Here is a 5749-nt window from a genome sequence, read left to right on the forward strand (position 1 = left end):
GTGGTTTTTATAGGAATGATAGTTTTGTTTACAGTGTTTGCAGGAATGTTAGTTTTGTTTACAGTGGTGTTTACAGGAATGTTAATTTTGCTTACAGTGTTTGCAGGAATGTTATTTTTTACAGTGGTGTTTGCAGGAATGTTAGTTTTGTTTACAGTGATGTTTACAGGAATGTTGCAGTTTTGTTTATAGTGTTTGCAGGAATGTTTGTTTTGTTTACAGTAGTGTTTACAGGAATGATAGTTTTGTTTACAGTGTTTGCAGTAATGTTAGTTTTTTTACTGTGGTGTTTACAGGAATGTTAGTTTTGTTTAGAGTATAGTTTAAAGTGTTGCTTACAGAATGTTTGTTTTGTTTACAGTGAGGTTTACAGGTTTGTTTACAGTGTTGTTACATGTTCACACACTCACACACACTCTCACACACAGTGTTTACAGTGTTATTTACAGTTTAATGTTCAGAGTGTTGTTTACAGTGTTTTTCATAGTTGGTTACAGTTTTGTTTCCATTGTTGTTTACAGTAATATTTACAGTATTGTTTACAGGAATGATACAGTTTTGTTTACAGAGATGTTTAAAGTGTTATTTACTAGAATGTTGCAGTTTTGTTTACAGTGTTGTGTACAGATGTTTACAGGAATGTTACTGTTTAGTTCAGGATTGTTACAGATTTGTTTACAGTGTTGTTTACAGTTATTTACAGGATTGTTACTGTGTTGTTTACAGTATTGTTTACAGGATTGTTACAGATTTGTTCACAGTGTGAATGTTACTGGTTTGTTTACAGTGTTGTTTGCAGGAATGTTTGTGTTGTTTAATTGTTTACAGTATTGTTACAGTTTTGTTTGCTGTATTGTTTACACTTAGGTAGGGAACTAGATCCAGAAAGTAGGGGGTTCATGCTGAGATGCAGAACTTAGTCATGTGTTTCGTTGTGGTCTCGGTGGTTAAGAGTCTCTAAACAGTGTCTGGTCTTGTACAGTTCCCCCCTCTGTCCTCACGGGGAGCTCTGAGGTAAGCACAGTGCTGGGTTCCTCCACGGTTCTTCGCTGTGACTCTGAGGGGAAACCTGAGCCCACCGTGACCTGGCTGAAGAACGGCAGGGTCATTGTGTCCAGTCCTCGGCTCAGGATCTCAGCGGGGGGACAGACGTTACGAGTGGAAGTGTCTCACAGAGAAGATGCAGGAACTTACACCTGCAGGGCCACCAATCCTGCTGGAACTGCACTCGCTCACTACACCCTGAATATTCTGGGTAAGACCCTCTCAACGCTTCACTTTAAACTCTCAGACCCGAGCTGTGCAGACATGCAATAAAACGGTCTCCGGTTCTGTCCAGTTCCTCCTCAGATCCAAGACTCGCCGTCTCCAGGTTTCAAAGGACACCAGAATGTGAGAATTAACCAAACACTAATGTTATCCTGCTTCGCCAAAGGACCCACAGAGCCCACCACACAGTGGCTCAAAGATGGACAGGTACACCTTGGTTTATTTTCCAAGCTCATGTCTATCTTTTTTATTTATTTACATGTTTTTTCCGGTGTGTTCTGCAGGTCTTGGACTTTGCTGAAGGTCCCCTGCTGAAGATTGAGAAGGTTTCTCTGGAGGACGAAGGTTGATACACTTGTATATTTTCTAACTCAGCTGGAGAGGACAGGAGGGACTTCAACGTCAGCGTCCAGAGTAAATATCGCTATCCACCTTTCTCCATGGCCCTCCTGGGCTTTAGCAGCTGCTTCTTCATTTCTACTCTGTTCTTCCTGCAGTTCCTCCAGTTTTTTACCGTACAAGCTCCAGGGCATCAGAGTGGATGCTGGGGCAGTGAGATGATGAGGAGATGTGGAGAGAAAGACGGGAAGATATGATGGAGAAAACAGAGGTGATTTTGGGGCATTTGGTCAGTCTGTCATGTGAAAGTAACGCATTTCCTCCTGCTCATCTTCGTTGGTTTAAAGGTGGCCAACAGCTGGATGCCACTGATGGAGCCCTGCTTCTCGCAGGTGAGCTGCTTCATGAAGTTCTTATGAAGACTTCTATTAATTCTATTATATTATTAACAGCCTTCATCCACCAAAGAAATAATGCCAATGTCACTACATAAATATAATGTATTATAATGATGATGATTATTATATTTATATTTACAGCATTTAGCAGAAGAATATTTACAGATTATTATTATTATTATTATTATTATTATTATTAAACTGATGCTCTGTTTATTGATCTTCATAAAATGTCAGTGGAGATACTGCAGTTAATTCAGAACTTTTATCCAAATCTAGGAAAAGAGAAAACGTTGCTCCAGTCTTAGCTTTAAGTGAAACAAGACCCAAGTCAGTTTTCTGTGTTCTGCCTAAGTCAGAAAACATGGGATAAAACAAGTCGTTCTGAATCGACCCGCCCCCTCGTCTGAGTCTATGCGTTTATGTGAGAGCGCAAAGACGAGGTTAAACTCAGCAAAACAGACACAAGGAGAAGAAAGAGAATTGAGCAAAAACAGCTAAAAACCAGAGCTTCTGTGCCTCACTCCTCACTGCTGTGTGCCCTGGGTCAGGCGGAGGGTCGGGGAAAATGCTGCTGTGGGGCTTGTGGAGTTTGGACCAAACACGTCACAGAAATTTCATTCCACTGAAGTGGGGGGTTGTGTCATCTTTATGCCAACTCTGTACTCTTTGTTTTTAAGGTGGGCAGGTGCTGCAGATCCCCAGTGTCCAGGTGGAGGATGGAGGGATGTATACCTGTCAGGCAGTGAACGAGGCTGGAGAAGATCAGATGACCTTTCATGTGGAAGTTATCAGTATGAGTTGAACATGTTTGTTTTCTGATGTTCGAGGGTGATCCACTGATGGTGCAATAAGGTCTCTTTTGTTCATTTTGGAAGTTGTTTTGATTCCTTTTTAGTTCCTCCAGAGATTTCTGGAAGTTCAGATGAGTTTGTGGAGGACGTTCCTGCTGTGGTCAACTCCACTGTGCTGCTGCACTGCGATGTCAGAGGATCCCCGTCTCCGTCAGTGTCCTGGCTTCGAGATGGCGTTCCTTTCCACAGCCACCAGAAGAACATCCACATTCAGGAGAATGGAAAAGTGCTGCAGGTTAGAGCCACGCTTGCAGGGTTAGGAACGGCGAGCGCAGCAGTGGTGTTTCAGACTGAGAGCAAAACTGGGATTGGGTTTTAGATTTGGTGCATGTTTAAGGTGGAAAGGGAAAATCTCACTCCTGTAAATGTTTGCGTGTAGATCATAGGCGTGCAGCTGTCTGATGTGGCTGGATATCTGTGTGTTGCGAAGAATAAAGCTGGAAATGTGCAGAAACTCTACCGTCTCTCGGTGCAAGGTCAAACAGATCTATCATACTCATTTTAAATATGAAGAACAGAGGAACTGTGTCCCTTAGTTCCCAGGGGATGCTGTGCTCAGATTTTAATGAAGTTAGACCTGTTTAGTGAAGTGCGTCTCTGCCTGCGTCTCTAGTCCGGCCAAGGATTATGGGCGAGGCTGAAGAGGAGGTTGCTGTGGTGGAGGGACACGAGGTCTCTCTGCTGTGTGAGGTGGAAGCGTTTCCGGCGGCTGAGATTATTTGGACACGAGACGGACAGCTGCTACAGTTTGGTTCAGGTGTCCACATACTTCCAGGTGAGGGACAGAGGACTGGGATCAGAACCAGGTTTTGTGATTTTTTTGTACAGCAGAAATATAACACTGTACATTTCCTTTAAACCTGAAGGTGGTGAGGTGCTGAATTTTCCCAGGGTTCAGCCAGAGGATGGAGGTCAATATGTCTGCACAGCAACCAACATGGCCGGATACGTCCAGAGGAGCATCCTGCTGAATGTTTATGGTTCTCACATTTCCATCATATTACATTCTTAATGTTCCTATTTCTGATTCGCTGCATCCTCTTCCTGGAGTGTGACATGTTCATGATTCAGTCTTTCTGCTGTCTGTCTTAGCCCCGCCCACCTTGCTCCCTAACTTTGGCTCTGAGGTCATGACCCCTCAGCTGGGGTCAGAGGTTACTCTGCGCTGTGAGGCTCGGGGGGTTCCGGACCCTCAGGTCACGTGGTACCACAATGGTCAGCAGCTGGACACTCACAGCGGACCTCAGCATCAGCTCAGGATTGAGCAAGTACAGGCAAGTCTCTTTACCAGATTTAGACAGGTGAGCTAACACCACCTCAGAGTTACACAGGTGAGCTAACACCACCTCAGAGTTACACAGGTGAACTAACACCACATCAGAATTACACAGCTGGGCTAACACCACCTCAGAATTAAACAGGTGAGCTAACACCACCTCAGAATTACACATGTGAGCTAACACCACCTCAGAGTTTACACAGGTGAGCTAACAACAGATCAGAGTTTACACATGTGAACTAACACCACCTCAGAGTTACACAGGTGAGCTAACACAATCTCAGAGATACACAGGTGAGCTAACAACAGATCAGAGTTACACACGTGAGCTAACACTACCTCAGATTTACACAGCTGAGCTAACACAATCTCAGAGATACACAGGTGAGCTAACAACAGATCAGAGTTTACACATGTGAGCTAACACCACCTCAGAGATACACAGGTGAGCTAACACCACCTCAGAGATACACAGGTGAGCTAACACCACCTCAGAGATACACAGGTGAGCTAATAACAGATCAGAATTTACATATGTGAGCTAAATCCACCTCAGAGTTTACACAGGTGAGCTAACACCACCTCAGAGTTTACACAGGTGAGCTAACTCCACCTCAGAGTTTACACAGGTGAGCTAACTCCACCTCAGAATTTTACACAGGTGAGCTAACTCCACCTCAGAGTTTACACAGGTGAGCTAACTCGACCTCAGAATTTTACACAGGTGAGCTAACACAATCTCAGAGATACACGGGTGAGCTAACAACAGATCAGAGTTACACAGGTGAGCTAACAACAGATCAGAGTTTACACATGTGAGCTAACACCACCTCAGAGATACACAGGTGAGCTAACACCACCTCAGAGATACACAGGTGAGCTAACACCACCTCAGAGATACACAGGTGAGCTAATAACAGATCAGAATATACATATGTGAGCTAAATCCACCTCAGAGTTTACACATGTAAGCTAACCCCACATCAGTATTTACACAGGTGAGCTAACACTATCTCAGAGTTTACACATGTGAGCAAAATCCACCTCAGTGTAACACAGGTGAGCTAACTCCACCTCAGAGTTACACAGTTGAGCTAACAACAGATCAGAGTTACACAGGTGAGCTAACTCCACCTCAGAGTTTACACAGGTGAGCTAAATCCACCTCAGAGTTTACACAGGTGAGCTTACTCCACATCAGAATTTACACAGGTGAGCTAACACCATCTCAGAGTTTACACAGATGAGCAAAATCCACCTCCGAGCTACACAGGTGAGCTACCTGAGAAAATGCTTTAGGATGAATGCTGATCTGGATGTTGGGTGATGTGTGCAGATATCTGACAGTGGGAGTTACACCTGCAGAGTGACTAATCTGGCCGGACAGGTGGAGCGCACCTTCAGACTCAACGTCCACAGTGAGGATTTCCCACTTTTCACCATATTGTCAGTAACTATTGAGCAGTTGCTTCTCTCACCAACCATGGCAACAACATCAGAACCTGCAGTGTGTGTGTGTGTGTGTGTGTGTGTGTGTGTGTACCAGGGTGTGATTGGTGTGGGGGCATCTTAGGCATCTGGTTCCTTCACTGGGATGAATGAATGAATAA

At 44.2% G+C, this 5749-nt stretch overlaps 1 pseudogene; it reads left to right on the forward strand.

Moving 5' to 3' along the window:
• The first annotated feature begins 922 nt into the window (after window positions 1-922).
• Window positions 923-5749, forward strand: part of LOC136706705 (hemicentin-1-like) — a 34507-nt pseudogene continuing 29680 nt past the window's right edge.

Source organism: Hoplias malabaricus, chromosome 9 (assembly GCF_029633855.1).
Source record: "Hoplias malabaricus isolate fHopMal1 chromosome 9, fHopMal1.hap1, whole genome shotgun sequence".
In the NCBI taxonomy this organism is placed as follows: domain Eukaryota; kingdom Metazoa; phylum Chordata; class Actinopteri; order Characiformes; family Erythrinidae; genus Hoplias; species Hoplias malabaricus.